The sequence below is a fragment of the Lucilia sericata genome, unplaced genomic scaffold (genome assembly GCF_015586225.1).
Source record: "Lucilia sericata isolate MDLA Ls3-8-SP2 unplaced genomic scaffold, ASM1558622v1 Contig000347F_arrow, whole genome shotgun sequence".
In the NCBI taxonomy this organism is placed as follows: Eukaryota; Metazoa; Arthropoda; class Insecta; order Diptera; family Calliphoridae; genus Lucilia; species Lucilia sericata.
This window is the reverse complement of record NW_023994367.1, coordinates 1-19,444: the sequence shown is the minus strand read 5'-3', so window position 1 is coordinate 19,444 and position 19,444 is coordinate 1. Positions and strand designations below refer to the sequence as shown.

The 19,444-nt window shown below is 28.9% G+C and overlaps 1 protein-coding gene across 1 annotated transcript in view; it reads right to left on the bottom strand.

Moving 5' to 3' along the window:
• Nucleotides 1–15,574, bottom strand: part of LOC119603930 (putative uncharacterized protein DDB_G0277255) — a 284,661-nt gene extending 269,087 nt beyond the window's left edge. Inside the window, 1 exon segment of the mRNA XM_037956229.1 lies at nt 15,548–15,574. The gene's annotated coding sequence lies outside the window, so the exon portion shown is untranslated.
• Between the last annotated feature and the right edge of the window lie 3,870 nt (nt 15,575–19,444).

Genomic DNA, 19,444 nt, shown 5'->3' with positions numbered 1-19,444 from the left:
CTTACATATATAAATATATAAGTAAGAGATTCATCATTATTGATACCACATTTAGTAACAAGAATCAACAGCACGGTACATATTCATATACATATTTTCACAGATATATCATATATGTATATGTACGTGCATTCGTCATATAAATAATTAAGAAAAGTAAAAAAACTTTTATGATTGCTGTCGTTGTTGCTCCTACCCCTGTTTCTGCTGTCTTTAATGGGTCTTCATTGTTTTAAAAAGTTGTTCTGTTGTTCTGTTAAAATTCATCATTTTATAACTCTTTTGCTGTATTGTTGATTGTTGTTTTTTGTCAATATTGTTGTTGTTACTGTAACTGTCTGACATAAACATTATATTGTGTTTGTAATTGTTGTTGTTGATATTTGTTGGTTGCAGCAAATATTATGTGAACATCAATTCTGAATTTTCCATTTGAAACTTTGTCTGTAGCATGTTGAAATTGAAGAAATTCAAAAGATGAACTACATATAACATAAGTTTCCATTCAGCTAGTACGTATGTATATTAGAGTGCTCCAAAAAAACGAAGTTGCGAATTTTGCCCGTCCCCCCCTCTAGAATTGTTCTATGGGTTGTAAAACTATGTCATACAAAAAATTAGGCTGATAGGATAACGTTAACAGGTGCCGCAACGGCACTAAAGTTTCCAAGTGCATTTACAAGGGGAAAAAATCGATTTTTTTCAGTTTTTGCTAAAATTTTGCCACTTAATAATAAACTTTACAATGTATTGTGATGGAATCGCAATGTACACATAATAAGCTTTTCGGAAAGATATAAAACATAAATATTGGTTGAAAACTTTCAGAGTTATTGCAAATTCCCCAGACCATTAACGTGTCTCACAGCACATGAATTCGAAATGTGACAAAAAATTAACATTTTTTAGGAAATATTGTAAAAAAACATTTTGTTACTTAAAATATATCTATAATAACTAGAATGTTAGCTTTTGTCTTTATACGATAACGCAAACTTGTTCTCAGCTATGGTTAAAAAAGTTTGAATTTTTCAACGGCCGTTTCAAATCTCCAATTTCAGTTTTTTTGAAACTTTGTTAAACAAATTTTAAAATTTTTAGAAGATCTCATGAGGATTTATGGACAATAGATAAGGGAATAAAACGGTAAAAAAATTAGATCAATAATTCTTACAGTTTAGCTGTACCTGCGATTTGAACTCGGCGGATTTCGGGAAAATCGCATTTTTTTGTAATATATTAGAGAATACGTATTAATTTTTTACTGTTGTACATTTTAAACAAAGTATTTTCAGAGTATTATAGACCAGATAATATAAAATATATATTCCAAGTTTTATTCAATTCGGACATTCTTAACCCATAAAATGTGGAGTTCAAAGGTCAAATTTTGCTATATTTGGGAATTCTCAGTGTACCATATCGAAATATTATGTATTTGTCGGTCATATTTAATAAAGATGACTTGAATTTTTAGTATAAAGTCTTATGTTTAAAATAGCAGCGAAAAAAAGTAAAATTAACCCTTTAAAACACATGGGAAAAATTTAACCCCGAAGATCAAAAAATCGTAAAAACACTATCCATTTGAATAATGCTCTATATAATTAGAGGAATAACATAAATAAAACAAAAAAAAATATATATTAGGTATAAAAACTTATGAATTAACCCTTTTTGAACCTATAAAGTTTGTATTTTTAGACATATTATGTCGAAAATGGTCCGAAAAAATGGACTACATAAATTATCAGTTTTAAAAACAAAATTTTTCTTTTAAAAATGTACACCTATAGTTTACTCCATAGTCGAAAAGGGTTAAAGTATAATTTTTTATACTTAATATATACGTTTTTGTTATATTTCTGCTATTTCTCTAATTATATAGAGCTTTATTCAAATGGATAGTGCTTTTTCAAATTTTTGAACTTTGGTGTTAAATTGTTCCCAAGTGCCTTAAAGTGTTAATTTACCTTTTTTTCACTCTATTTTAAATATCGGACTTTATACGATAAATTCCAGTAATTTTTGGTAAATATGGCCAACAAATAAATAATATTTTAATATGGTGCATTGAGAATTCCCAAATATAGCAAAATTTAACCTTTGAACTCCACATTTTATGGGTTAAGAATGTCCGGTTTGAATAAAACTTGGAATATATATTTTATATTATCTGGTCTATAATACTCTGAAAATACTTTGTTTAAAATGTACAACAGTAAAAAATTAATACGTATTCTCTAATATATTACAAAAAAATGCGATTTTCCCGAAATCCGCCGAGTTCAAATCGCAAGTACAGCTAAACTGTAAGAATTATTGATCTAATTTTTTACCGTTTTATTCCCTTATCTATTGTCCATAAATTCTCATGAGATCTTCTAAAAATTTTAAAATTTGTTTAACAAAGTTTCAAAAAAACTGAAATTGGAGATTTGAAACGGCCGTTGAAAAAATCAAACTTTTTGACCATAGCTGAGAACAAGTTTGCGTTATCGTATAAGGACAAAAGCTAGTATTCAAGTAATTTTTAGTATATTTTAAGTAACAAAATGGTTTTTTTACAATATGTCCTAAAAAATTTTAATTTTTTTGTCACATTTCGAATTCATGTGCTGTGAGACACGTTAATGGCCTGGGGAATTTGCAATAACTTTAAAAATTTTCAACCAATTTTTGTGTTTTATATCTTTCTGAAATGCTTATTCTGTGCACATTACGGTTCCTTTACAATAAAGTGCAAAGTTTATTATTAAGTTGCAAAATTTGAGCAAAAACTGAAAAAAATCGATTTTTTCCCCTTGTAAATGCACTTGGAAACTTCTGAGCCGTTGCGGCACCTGTTAACGTTATCCTATCAGCCTAATTTTTTGCATGACATAGTTTTACAACCCATAGAACAATTCCAGAGGGGGGGACGGCCTGTCGGATAAAATTTTTTTTCCTTCATACAAGCTTGGAGCACTCTAATGTATATAGTACAACACATTGCAAAATGTATTATTTTAAGCGAATATGATGCGGTGAGTTGTAAACTAATAAGGGAAACTGTATTCTGAAGAAAACTTTGGATGGGAAGCGAAAAATATGTGAGAAATATTCTTTTGTTTGTGATTTCGTAGAAGGATTTTGAGAAATATGAGAATTGAAGGCATACAATTTTGTGTGTGTATGTTAGTAAACTTTTGGAGGATTAGAGGAAATTTTATTGATAAGATCTATTTACATACATTTAGCGTTGTAAGATATTAAGTGATTGTTATTTACAATATATCGCTTTTTATGAGTGCCCCAAGAATGTCATTTTTTTAAGTTTCAAAGGTAGAATGACACTAGTTCAGTTTTAGTTTAGTTGTTGTTCAGTTCTAAAACAATTCGACAATAATCATTTTAAGATTTATAAAAATTATTTTTATAATATAAAATTATGCCAGTAATTCGATTTAACTATTAAAAAATTTTAAATGTAATAATGTTGAATCATTTATCACAATACATAACATTTTTTGACAAGTTTACAATATATCGTTATAAAGATATATTTTATATCCAGAATGATGCCATAGTCAATTGTAAAATTCAAAAGTTTATTTTGTGTAAATTTGAAGATTTTCTTTTCTAAATTTTCTGAATTGTGTGGAGGATTTAATGAATTTCTAACAACAGACACAGTTTTTCCTCTTAAGATTTAACGAAACGAAGTTTTGTTTTCTAAAGACAGGTTCTTAATACTATACACCCTCTAAACTATTATTTGTTATCGCACACATATTTGCTTAACTTCACACTAAAGTTGTCACTCATGTTTAAAAGCCACATCAAAATAATCATTCATTTTGTATTCACACTTTTTGATATTTGACACAAGAATAAAATAAAAAGAAACTAACATTTTGCGACATTTAAGAGTGACAGATTGAAAAACAACAACTAGCGCAACACTACCATAAAAATTTAAACAAATTGTTCATTATATCAATTAAAAAGTTGAAATGTAGTTGTTTTCTTTGTATGAATTTATTTGCAGAATTTGGGAAAAGTGGTTAATGACAATGACAATTTACTCTCACATAAATACATACATGTATAGATGATTCATTATAAATTCATTATAAATGTAATGTTTAACAGTGGAATTGGTTTTCACGATGAAAATAAATGAAAAATTTGTAAAATTGTGATTTTAATAATTTAAAATTTGTTGGCTGTCTTATTTGTTGATTAATAGAAATTTCTCTTTAGAATTTTCATCGATTTTTAGCTCAAATATTACCATATAACAAATTCTTTGTTACTGGTTATTTTGCACGCGTTCCTACTGTGCGTTATTTTCCTAGAGCTTGTTTTGATATTCTAAAATAATTTGTATATAAATAGTTAATTTTCCAACAATTTACTTTGTTCTTCTTTGTAGTATGACAAATACTTTAAATAATTCTATTGACATACGTAATTATATTTAAAAGTGTAAAAATAGAAAATGCGGAAAAAGCTCAATATTAATGTTTTAATACAATTCTAGCTTCAGTTCTAGTTCAGTTCTAGTTCAGCATTCTAGTTCAGTTCTAGTTCAGTTCTAGTTCAGTTTCTAGTTCAGTTCTAGTTCAAGTCTAGTTCAGTTCTAGTTCAGTTCTAGTTCAGTTCTAGTTCAGTTCTAGTTCAGTTCGAGTTCATTCTAGTTCAGTTCTAGTTCAGTTTCTAGTTCAGTTCGAGTTCAGTTTCTAGTTCAGTTCTAGTTCAGTTCTAGTTCAGTTCTAGTTCAGTTCTAGTTCAGTTCTAGTTCAGTTTCTAGTTCAGTTCTAGTTCAGTTCTAGTTCAGTTCTAGGTTCAGTTTCTAGTTCAGTTCTAGTTCAGTTCTAGTTCAGTTCTAGTTCAGTTCTAGTTCATCGTTCAGTTCTAGTTCAGGTTCTAGTTCCGTTAGTTCAGTTCTAGTTCAGTTCTAGTTCAGTTCTAGTTCAGTTCTAGTTCAGTTCTAGTTCGTTCTAGTTCAGTTCTAGTTCAGTTCTAGTTCAGTTCTAGTTCAGTTCTAGTTCAGTTCTAGTTCAGTTCTAGTTCAGTTCTAGTTCAGTTCTAGTTCAGTTCTAGTTCAGTTCTAGTTCAGTTCTAGTTCAGTTCTAGTCAGTTCTAGTTCAGTTCTACTAGTTCAGTTCTAGTTCAGTTCTAGTTCAGTTCTAGTTCAGTTCTAGTTCAGTTCTAGTTCAGTTCTAGTTCCAGTTCTAGTCAGTTCTAGTCAGTTCTAGTTCAGTTCTAGTTCAGTTCTAGTTCAGTTCTAGTTCAGTTCTAGTTCAGTTCTAGTCAGTTCTAGTTCAGTCTAGTTCAGTTCTAGTTCAGTTCTAGTTCAGTTCTAGTTCAGTTCTAGTTCAGTTCTAGTTCAGTTCTAGTTCAGTTCTAGTTCAGTTCTAGTTCAGTTCTAGTTCAGTTCTAGTTAGTTCTAGTACAGTTCTAGTTCAGTTCTAGTTCAGTTCTAGTTCAGTTCTAGTTCAGTTCTAGTTCAGTTCTAGTTCAGTTCTAGTTCAGTTCTAGTTCAGTTCTAGTTCAGTTCTAGTTCAGTTCTAGTTCAGTTCTAGTTCAGTTCTAGTTCAGTTCTAGTTCAGTTCTAGTTCAGTTCTAGTTCAGTTCTAGTTCAGTTCTAGTTCAGTTCTAGTTCAGTTCTAGTTCAGTTCTAGTTCAGTTCTAGTTCAGTTCTAGTTCAGTTCTAGTTCAGTTCTAGTTCAGTTCTAGAGGTGCTAAAAACAAAAAAAACATATTTTTAATTCATTATTTTTTAAGCAATTAATTGATGGGCAGACAGATCAAGGTTTCTCTATAAACTCATGCATTGTGTTATTCTGACCCATTAATATGCCATTTTAGCCAAATACTTCAATGTATTTTCCACTGCTTGCGTTTTGCACCATAGTTTTATTGCTCCTTAGTGCGTATGAGTGATATGTGGAAAAGATGGAGATAAGTATCAATCATACGTAGCAGAATTATCTAACATATTCACATACATAAATAAATATTTTAACAAGTACTGAAAAACTTTAATTTAAATTTAGAATATTTACCCATTAGCAATTCTTAATAAATAAATCGGTTTCAAGTTGCAGACATAATATACATATATACAAATATACATTTTAATTTATCTTATTATAATGAAATCACTAAAATCCTGTTTAACCACAACAAAATCCATCTTAAAACTTATTTTTAAAACTTAATACACAATTATTTTAAAAATTGCTACAAGGCAACATACAATCGGATAAAATAAACTTTTTTTTTAATTATATTTTTGGTATTTCCAATGTAAAACTTTGTTTTAAATTGAGAGAAAAAAACCAAGGGGAAACAAAATAATGAACCAAACTGAACTATACGCCAAACATTTCAAGAAGTTACTGACACCAAAAAACAAAAAGGCAACGAATTTAATTTTTTTTTACAAAAATGAAATAGAGGAATTTTTTCATACGCCTACTTTAAACAAGGGAAAATGAACAATAAGTGGAATATAGGAAATATAGGAATGTGAATAAACCGAAAAAATGATGATGTTGCAGTTGTAGTTATTACTAGTATAGGATTTTTTGTTTGTTTGTTTCTCGTTTTCCTTAACAAGAAATAATATACAATTATTTTATATATGTATGAATATTAGAAAAAAAGAACTAAAGCCAAACTTTCAAAGTTAGAGTGAATACACGGAACTTGGTTGAGGGAGGCGGTCACATGCTGTGAAAAAAAGTTGAAAAAACTACATATGAATAAGTATGTGTAGGGTACGAGCATATATCGTTTATTGATTTTAAAAGTGGCTTAAATCAAAATTGTTAATTTTTAATGGAGTAATACAAAATATTCACGAAGAAAGAGAAATTATAAAAATGATTATAAAATCGGAAAATCTAATTTGGCGTTTTTGATTTTTTTCTGTAAAATTTAAATCACACAAGTGGGCTTGTTTGACTAATCCATATCCAAGATAGGGAGCGATGAATAAAGTTGTTTTTTCTTAATATTCAAGATTTTAGAGATATAAACATTGAAAGTCACTGTGCTTTTTTGCTTTACGACCCTTTTAAAGTAAACTAGTGATATTTGCTTTTATTTTTACATAAACATATTGCAGAAAATCAAAAGTTTGACATCATGCAGTTGGAATATTTCAACTTAAACTTTTGGTCATGGTATATGTTAGTTTTAAAATTTTACCTAGATAAAGTTTAAGGAACTTGGCATATGGTATCGCATGTCATTTGTACAAAAACATATAATGAAAAAAAGTATTCTTTATTAAACAAAAAGTATTCAAGTAATTTAAGAAAAGCTTTATCCAGTTTCGGAAAAATGGTATAAAACTCTGCTTTAATCGAAAATTAACTAGTTGCATAATTTGCAAAAATATAATAATTTGCTTCATCTTTCCAAAATCTAACACAATTGTAACAGTTTCCTAATGCATAAACTTTTTTTGTACAATACTTAATTTATTATTTAAAACTTTCAACTGCTTGTTTTTGCACATATTTTTTCTATATAAATATATATATTTTTTTTTGTATAATAATATTTGCATAATTACAAGAACAATGAATAAGAAACAATTTTTATACAATACTAATGTAAATTATTTTGTGTGGAATTCAGTGCGGTTGTGGTGAACTAAAAATGGCAACAAATTTGCAAAAATTTTATAAAGTATTTCTGTAGCACAAAAACTCCACTATAGACAAATATCTTACAAAAATTCATAATCTCATAAATAAAGTTGTTGAGAAAACATTTCATAATTACTTCTATAATTGTCAATTATAATACAATTACAAAAAAAGACCTAGCAGAAACTGGACCAAAATTCCTAATAGGAATATGTTTCACTTGTCTGCTTTCCAAAAGTATATCTTTCCATACCCACCATTACAACAATTTTGTCATTCTGTTTCAAGTTTTTCAAGAAGGTAGGTCAAAGTTTTTTAAATTGTCAAAAATAGTTTTTTAACTAGAAATTGTAAATTTTATATAGAAACTATTACATATTAAAGCTGCTGCTGTTAATGCAACTTGAAAGTAATTTGACGTGCCTCCGATTTTAAGATACACTTTGATAAGGAGTAATGATTTTGTGTAATGTAATGATTTGCGTGTGCCTCGAGCTTAAAAATTTTATAAAAAACTGCGATATTTTCGTATGTGAATGAGTAAAGAATGAAATTTTTGATTGAAACTCGTGGATAGAGTTACTATACATGCTTTAGTTGGTCATTTTTACATTTCATACTTTCTGGCGCTAAATATTTAAAAAAAACAAAAATTAAATTTTCGCCATTTTTTCGATTTTTTTTTTGCGAATAAGATTTAAAACATATGCTACAAATTTTAAAGTAGGAAATTTAAAAATATCATGATCACGCGATGATCTAGACCTTTAAATACAATATTATGAGTGTGTATTTTCAAAAGTTTCACTTTTTTCAAACAGTTTTTTTTCGTCCTCCTATATCCATTCCATTTCGAGCACATTATCGTAACATATCCCAAACGACACGCTCTTACTTCAATTTTGATATGGTATACAACATTATCAATACGAGGGTACGTCGAATTCCTGGTAAAAATTAAAAAAATTGTACTCACGACTTTACCACCATATAACACACCAATGGGTGATGGCACACACATTTTTCATAACTCATATGATGAGAAGAATACTGGTCAATTGACAGACACAAATCATTCGTACAAAAGCAATTTTCTTCAATTAAGTTCAGGAACCAATTATATTTTGCGATTTAGGTGGATTAACTCTTTTAATAACATTTAAGATGATGACCTCATCTGCATTAGTCACTGCATTAGTGTCGATATATGATAATACAAGCTACATTAACCTAATAAATAAAAACGGTGCATATCCATTCGAAGATCTTGAGGTCCATTGTGATTCCCTTTAAAGAGTGAAGATTCAAAAATAGAGAAACAATAGAAAAACACTACATGTAAAACCAGAAAGAATGAAGGAATAGATATAATTCACAGAAGAAAGAGATAAGAGAGAAAATCTTCGTCCCCCTATAAAGCTCAGTCAACTAGTAAACTGACCCTAGCAGTCCCCACAATATTCCCTATTTCGTCGTGTAACCTACTCCCTAGCCTGGGACAGTAGCAAATTATATGCTCGATCGATTCCACTTTCTCTTCATCCTCGCATAACCTACAATAGTCCGGTGTATTGTTATCCCACTTACTGACAAAAGCCCTAACTGAGCTGTGCCCCGTTAGCATCCCTATCAGAATTCTTAGACTGCGTCTATCCAATCCTATAAGTATTTTGGTAGCTCCTATATCAAGTTTTGGCCATAGGACCTTTGATACATTGCAATCCAATCTACTATTCCAGGACTAGTTTATGATGTCAACCTCATTACCATGCACATTATAGTGCTCCGCACCCAACACAATCTAATGACAAACAGTTTCATAATGTCTTTAAGGGCATTTCTACAATATACAACCAATAAATGAGTTATTACTGGACAAATGTTCCAAAGTATTAGACCTATAATAACCTATGTATGACTATATATAAGAAAATTCGCTTAAAATTTTGTTAGGTTTCTATAAGATTCGGCATTTTTTCTTTTTTTGTCCAACAAAAATATAATGTTTGCGTATAATCGACATACAAAATGTGTAAAAGAAATATTACTCATACGTACTGTTCCCCAAATAGATGATTTTTAATTTATATCAACACGCATAATTATTGATAATTCAATCTATTTAGATACTTTTTGAATAAATATGCAAATTTAAAAATTTTTAACAATACTAAAACAAATGACTCATCAATTAGTTAATAAACAAAGTAGGGTGTCCATAGAAACATGATACAATGATGATGGTAGTTAACTAAGAAAACAAACAAAGAGCGATAAAAACATTACAAAAATTTATGCAAATTTTCACTAAATGTGAATGTACCAAAAACACAAAAACACTGTATATAAAACAATATGTTCTACTTGTACTATTTCCCTTTTTCCACAAGACAACATGCTGAGATCTATGAATTTGAAGAGCTTAGTAAAATATTTCATAAACAAAACTGTCCACCCACCAAAACCTTCAATCTAATGTAAATTTATTCATTTCTGAATCTTTGCTAAAACTGGCTGCTGCTGAGCCATTTAATATTAAAGTATGTAAATGTAAGTGATTGTACGTGTGTGTGTGTGCGTTTGTTTTAGTAAACAACAATTGGCAGTAACAACGGCTACATTGCCTCCATTGTTATACGTCCTCTATATAATCTAACATCCTGTAAAATAAACCTTGTCTGTTTGTGTAAGAGAAAAACTTGCTGATTTTCATTTACTACATCAGAGACATTTAAATACCACAATGAAATGGTAAGAGCCAACAATTTATAATTGTTTAGCTTTGTTTGCTTGGTATTGTTTTTTATTTTTTTTTTTACATTTTTAAAAAGTAAAAATTTAACAAAAAATCAATAAAAGTTTTATATGCAAAATATATACAACAAAATGTATAGAAGTATGTATACACAACAGAAAACCAAAAAGTTTCTAAACTTCACCCTTTGTTTAGTACTGTTGCGGTAGGTAGTGGTATTGCTTGCTGGTGGGTACTGCGACTTTTGGCCAATTGCTTACAGAAGCAACAACATATTTTTTGTTACATGCTTTGACCTTTGAAATGAGTTTAAATGTATTTGACTGTTTAATAGATTTCAAGAATATTTAAGTTGTTTAAGTGATTAGAAGGAATTGCAATTTGCTACCCAGTAAATGAGTTAAATACGTCTGGGCTTAATAAAGTAGCAGCCTCTAATGGGAAAAGAAATTATGGTTAAGGGTTTTAATAGTAAGTTTTTTTTTTATTTCTTTTGAAAAATACTTGGCAAGAGTACATTATATCTGATGATGGTTTTCTAAGGATTGAATGTCAACTGATTTTTAATTTTTATATAAATACTTAATTGGGCGTTTATAACAATGAAACTTCACTTAATTTACTTAGACTTAAGGGAATTAGTGTATAGTAAAGTTAACAATTATATGTTTTTAAAAATGTCTTTAATAAGTGATATTTTGAATAGTAGAGAGATGATTGGTCTGTGTATTCATGGCATGATATGGTCTGAGGATATTCCCAATATCTATGGAAAGAGTTTTATTAAATTAATAAAATATTTTACAATATGTATAATAAAATATTTGTATAGCCAATACAATATCAATATTAACTTTTTGGTTATAAACTAAATAACGCACAAACAAATTTAACTTGAGGAATGTTTTTCTTATAAATAACAGTCAACTTTTAACTAATTCCCAATGGCCTAAATAAATTTAATGTGAGTTTGCAAACACACACATAAAATGTAAATATTTATGATTATATACTTCTCCTAAACAACCACTCTTACTCTAAAGTAGACATTTAAATGAAAATTTAAAAATTTTTAAAAAAGTTTAAAGCTATTTTGCACACAAAGGCATGACTGAATATATTAAACTATAACTACCACTGATGTCAATGAATGCAAGTGAAGCATAAAATATTTATCTTATGACCAATATAGAACACTAAGTGGTCTGCTACATACAAATAGGAGTCTACACATGAATACCAACATACATACCATATCATCATCCATTTGACCATACATAAAAGTCGACAATTCGAAATACTGATCACTTTGTTGAAAAAAGCCAAGAAATCGAAATTTGCCATTGACATAAATTTACAGTTACCGGATAATGACAAATTTATCAACGACCCCATGTGGCACAAAACATCTTTAGAGTTCAGACAGCTTAAACATGCAGTTGCAGCATTAAAGTTTTTTTTTGGCAATTTTATTATTCATACTCTTGTCTGTAAAGTAGATGGATTGAAAGGATGAATACACATGTATTAAAAATAGCAACCAATTTTTGACACCTTGTATGGCTGGCAAGCCATAAATAAGAGTAAATGTTCAATCATAAAGTTCATTTCCATCGATTGACTTTGATTTTCCAATATGGTTTCCTGTTTTGTTCTTTTTTTGGGTTTTACAGAATAATTTCAGTTTCTTTCATCATAATTGCATTGACACGTGTCTAAGCATTAATATATACTCGTATGTACATAACTAAGTTCGTAAAGCTTTCATATAAATGGAATAGAAACTTTATCTATATTATATTAGTTTTGGAGTAGGGTGATTCCTAAAATAGGGATTTTACATTTATTTGGAAAAAAATTTTCAAGAAAACTTGGGAATAACTTCCCAAGATTTCCCAAAACTACTTCTAACAAGCGAAGAACACCCATCCAAATGTATGAAAAAGATATGTTTTATTTCATATTGTGATGACGTAGTTGGAGACCAGGTAATCTTCCATGCATTACATAAGACTAATCTCAATGGTACGCCAATGTTAACTAACTAACTAACTAACTAACTAACTAACTAACTAACTAACTAACTAACTAACTAACTACTAACTAACTAACTAACTACTAACTACTACTAACTAACTAACTAACTAACTAACTAACTACTAACTAACTAACTAACTACTAACTAACTAACTAACTAACTAACTAACTAACTAACTAACTAACTAACTAACTAACTAACTAACTACTAACTAACTAAACTAACTAACTAACTAACTAACTAACTACTAACTACTAACTAACCTAACTAACTAACTAACTACTAACTAACTAACTAACTAACTAACTAACTAACTAACTAACTAACTAAACTAACTAACTAACTAACTAACTAACTAACTACTAACTAACTAAACTAACTAACTAACTAACTAACTAACTAACTAACTAACTAACTACTAACTAACTAACTAACTAAACTAACTAACTAACTAACTAACTAACTAACTAACTAACTAACTACTAACTAACTAACTAACTAACTAACTAACTAACTAACTAACTAACTAACTAACTAACTAACTAACTAACTAACTAACTAACTAACTAACTAACTAACTAACTAACTAACTAACTAACTAACTACACTAACTAACTAACTAACTAACTACTAACTAACTAACTAACTAACTAACTAACTAACTAACTAACTAACTAACTAACTAACTAACTAACTAACTAACTAACTAACTAACTAACTAACTAACTAACTAACTAACTAACTAACTAACTAACTAAACTAACTAACTAACTAACTAACTAACTAACTAACTAACTAACTAACTAACTAACTAACTAACTAACTAACTACTAACTAACTAACTACTACTAACTAACTAACTAACTACTAACTAACTACTAACTAACTAACTAACTAACTACTAACTAACTAACTAACTAACTAATAACTAACTAACTAACTAACTAACTAACTAACTAACTAACTAACTAACTAACTAACTAACTAACTAACTAACTAACTAACTAACTAACTAACTAACTAACTAACTAACTAACTAACTAACTAACTAACTAACTAACTACTAACTAACTAACTAACTAACTAACTAACTAACTAACTAACTAACTAACTAACTAACTAACTAACTAACTAACTAACTAACTAACTAACTAACTAACTAACTAACTAACTACTAACTAACTACTAACTACTAACTAACTAACTAACTAACTAACTAACTAACTAACTAACTACTAACTACTAACTAACTAACTAACTAACTAACTAACTAACTAACTAACTAACTAACTACTAACTAACTAACTAACTAACTAACTAACTAACTAACTAACTAACTAACTAACTAACTAACTAACTAACTAACTAACTAACTAACTAACTAACTAACTAAACTAACTAACTAACTAACTAACTAACTAACTAACTAACTAACTAACTAACTAACTAACTAACTAACTTAAATTAACTAACTAACTAACTAACTAACTAACTACTAACTAACTAACTAACTAACTAACTAACTAACTAACTAACTAACTAACTAACTAACTAACTAACTAACTAACTAACTAACTAACTAACTAACTAACGTTAGTTATTCCATTTGTAATACACCATAATAATGTTCGAAGATCCAAAAATGTAAATGTGTTTTCTTACATTCCCTAGACATAATACCGATAATATTTCCTAAAATACAAGAGGTTTGGTGTGTAATTGATGCTACTACTTACTCCCGATGTAACCCCTCTTACAGTTTAGCGTACTTGAAACAAATAAGTAAGTAGTGAGCTGTCCGAAAATTACTTTGATTATATGCTTTACGTTGGGATGTCGAATGTAAAGGATTCGGCATAGCCCGATGCATCAGTCTTTTTCATATCGCCAGCTAGAGCACACAATCTATTTTAATAAGATAACAATTTTCAAAGATTGATTATTGCAGGAGTCGTGGGAAATGTTTCCTTCGAAATTTTGAATTATCGGAAAACTAAACCTCAATTTGATACTCAATCTTGTGATTATCCCTAATATTAAATGCAGCTGTGGCGTTAGCAATTATCAATAACAATGTTATCGTTTGTATCAAACAAATAACTTTGTCATATTCTATTTATTTTTTACTACAGTTTTTCGATAAGTTTGAGTATTTAAAAAATTTTCCTACATGAATTCACTTCCCTTCGGAAAAGAAGCATACTTTTCAAAGAAACTTGCAACTTTCACCATGAAGATGAAACAAGAAACGAAGAAGAAGAAAAAAAAAACTTTTCTTTGTTGCTGATGAAGTTAATTTGAAAAAAAGTCAACAGATATCCAACAACAAGTAGATACATATGTGTATCTATACATAACCCATACATATACAAGACTATTGGTACTTTACTTTCTAAATCGATTTAAAGTTTCTTTTCCTAGGTTTGTACGAAAGTCTACATATGTATATTGTTTCTTCGGCTATAAAGACTTTATGCAGTCTTTCCTTTTTAAATGTACTACATAGCACTCGTATTAAGTTGAAAATGTCAGCATGTGTAGGAAGTATTGGGAGGGGTAAGTATGTAGTATATATGATTTTTTTTGGTACTATATTTTTTATAGACTCAGTTACTTTACTTTTTTTTCTTAAGTATCTTACCATCTGCGTCGATAACAAGAGTTTAAACTTGAATGTGTCTTAACTGATTGAGGGTCTATTTATATATAAATTTTTTGATTTTTTATTCTACGAACTTCTATATAAGTTTGCGTCTGTTGCTTTTATGGCTAGAAACATTTTTGTATATTATCTTACTCGTATTTTTGTTACTGTATGTCATTTAAAGTTTATTGTATGTAATGTTAAATTATATTTAGGACCTTTTGTTGTTGCCACTGTTATTGCTCCAACATACTTGTATTTAAGATTTCAGCATATAATATTTTTGTAATAAGCACTTTATATGTCAACATATTGCGAAATATTTTGTAGAATTTTTTTCTAAAAACTTTTGCTATTAGAATTTTTAAAAAGTCATTTTATGAAAAGTTTTATCTTTGTTTTTTCGTTTCCAGTATATTAACTTATCTGCACAGGTTTTTTTTAGAAACCAATAAACTCACCTTTTGTGTTGGTTACAAAGTAATCTGCAAAATATTAAAAAAATTGTTATTAGAATCTTAAAACATTTTATGTTTTAATATGGAAGCAAATGGTGTATAAATTGAGGTAAAGTCATTGATTTTACGGTTTTGGAAATTTAATAGGAAAATTGTTAAATTAGCAAGCAATTTAAAGTTAATAAAAATTATTTGATTAGATTTTTGATAGATGCCAAAATCCAGTATTCAAAACACTTTAATTTATCGACAATAATAGAGACGTCAAGGCGATTAAGGTCAATTAGTGACAATAAAGTAATTTTCTTTAATTGGCGTTATATGGGCGTAGGATCAATTATGGACTGACCCATCTGAAATTTGGCAAGAGATTTTAATTAATAAATATTTACATGTATTTTAATGCCAGTTGGAAACCGTTAAAGTAACTTTCTGAAGTTGACCTTATATGTGGCCAGGGATCAAACATGGACCGATTTTGACCATTTGCCATACAAAACAAAACACAAGTGTTGAAAATATTTATGGAAATCTTGGAAACTTTTCAACTACTAGACTACAGACTATAGACTAGACTATAGACTAGACTATAGACTAGACTATAGACTAGACTATAGACTAGGGACTATAGACTAGACTATAGACTAGACTATAGACTAGACTATAGACTAGACTATAGACTAGACTATAGACTAGACTATAGACTAGACTATAGACTAGACTATAGACTAGACTATAGACTAGACTATAGACTAGACTATAGACTAGACTATTAGACTAGACTATAGGACTAGACTATAGACTAGACTATAGACTAGACTATAGACTAGACTATAGACTAGACTATAGACTAGACTATAGACTAGACTATAGACTAGACTATAGACTAGACTATAGACTAGACTATAGACTAGACTATAGACTAGACTATAGACTAGACTATAGACTAGACTATAGACTAGACTATAGACTAGACTATAGACTAGACTATAGACTAGACTATAGACTAGACTATAGACTAGACTATATACTAGACTATAGACTAGACTATAGACTAGACTATAGACTAGACTATAGACAAGACTATAGACTAGACTATAGACAGACTATAGACTAGACTATAGACTAGACTATAGACTAGACTATATACTAGACTATAGACTAGACTATAGACTAGACTATAGACTAGACTATAGACTAGACTATAGACTAGACTATAGACTAGACTATAGACTAGACTATAGACTAGACTATATACTAGACTATAGACTAGACTATAGACTAGACTATAGACTAGACTATAGACTAGACTATAGACTAGACTATAGACTAGACTATAGACTAGACTATATACTAGACTATAGACTAGACTATAGACTAGACTATAGACTAGACTATAGACTAGACTATAGACTAGACTATAGACTAGACTATAGACTAGACTATAGACTAGACTATAGACTAGACTATAGACTAGACTAGACTAGACTAGACTATAGACTAGACTATAGACTAGACTATAGACTAGACTATAGACTAGACTATAGACTAGACTAGACTATAGACTAGACTATAGACTAGACTATAGACTAGACTATAGACTAGACTATAGACTAGACTATAGACTAGACTATAGACTAGACTATAGACTAGACTATAGACTAGACTATAGACTAGGCTAAGACTAGACTATAGACTAGACTATAGACTAGACTATAGACTAGACTATAGACTAGACTATAGACTAGACTATAGACTAGACTATAGACTAGACTATAGACTAGACTATAGACTAGACTATAGACTAGACTATAGACTAGACTATAGACTAGACTATAGACTAGACTATAGACTAGACTATAGACTAGACTATAGACTAGACTATAGACTAGACTATAGACTAGACTATAGACTAGACTATAGACTAGACTATAGACTAGACTATAGACTAGACTATAGACTAGACTATAGACTAGACTATAGACTAGACTATAGACTAGACTATAGACTAGACTATAGACTAGACTATAGACTAGACTATAGACTAGACTATAGACTAGACTATAGACTAGATTATACTAGACTATAGACTAGACTATAGACTAGACTATAGACTAGACTATAGACTAGACTATAGACTAGACTATAGACTAGACTATAGACTAGACTATAGACTAGACTATACTAGACTATAGACTAGACTATAGACTAGACTATAGACTAGACTATACTAGACTATAGACTATAGACTAGACTATAGACTAGACTATAGACTAGACTATAGACTAGACTATAGACTAGACTATAGACTAGACGATAGACTAGACTATAGACTAGACTATAGACTAGGCTAGATCGTCTTAGAATTAGCTGGAATTTATTTTTCATTTATAATTTTATATCAGAAGATAAAAAATTTTTATTAAATTTGCATAGAAATCTCCCTAAGATTTTTTTATGATATTCCCATCAATATTTTATTACAATAATCGATTTTCCTAGACATTGAATATTGTCAGCATTTAATATTGGCCTAAAGAGGAACTTTTTTAAACCTTTTTATCAACATTTGTTTGTAAACTATGTATAATTTGCACACTGACAACAGTATAATAAAGGAAAAAAAAATCTTTTGCAGCTAAAAGAATCGTTGAAGTGTGGACAAAAATTGGAAAAAAGAGAAACTTAATGTTTGCAAAAAAATTCACTGCACTTCCGTTTCCTTTCCAGACAACATTACAATACAATTTGCATAGAGACATTTTAACATTTTGCTGCTGACCGTTGTACAATTGCCTTAATTGATTTCGTAGTCATGGTGAGTTGGTGAAGCTAATTGAACACATTCTACATATGTATCATCAAGCGTAATTTCCAATATCCTTTTTGTTGTTTGATGATCCCACACTCTTTTGTTGTGAGTGGTAAGCCAAACGATCTCTTTTTTAACCAATTACTAATTCGATATTATGATACAATTTATATGTATCATAATATTGTTGCTGGAAACCAATTACTAGATCGCATATCGTTAAAAATAAAATAATTTTTACTTCTTACAAATTTTTAAGTACACAGAAAAAACTGAAAATGAGTTTTAATTATCAAATTGATTGTATCAAGCAAGTTTTGCACCTATCAACAAAATGATGCTATATCACAACAAAAATCCAAAATAAAAAAGTAGGCTGGAAAAACTTTTTCAGCCAATTAAAAAATTAATTGATTCAATTAAAAGTTTAATCAAATTTGTATACTTAGGATCAAAACAATGAGATAATTATGACAATTAAAAAATTGTTTAAATAAAAGTTAAAGAAAGAGGAAAACATGTTAATTGAAAATAAACTACCGATAATTTTTTCTGTGTAGTACCAATTTTTTTACATTCCTTTAGTCTATTTATATACGATCACAAATGCAAAAGTTTATTTAATATTATACAAAATTAATGGGTTAAAATTGACACATTTCCATTTATACTTATATGATGATTCTAAAGCTTGTGGGCAAATATATAGAGGTTATATTGAGATACGTATTCGGATGACAAAAGAACTATAAATGTAAATTAATGCTGTTTGTTAATAATTGATTATATTATATATAAAATTATTTTACATTTTATTTACAGGTTTCAGCATATGGTTAAATCCCAAACATTTTACCTCAATGAAACTGACGTATATCCACTAGTATTTCCTTTTCTAGGGAATTAAATAAAATAATTTGTTCATATTTGAAATTAAAACACTTCGACTCAAAGTTAAAATTTCTCAAAAATTGCTTGTGACATATCAAAAATTCGACATTCTTTGAAGTACTGTAGCCGCGGAACTCGATATACCTTCGTATTGATAAAAATATTATACATCAGATCAAAACTGAAGTAAGTGCGCT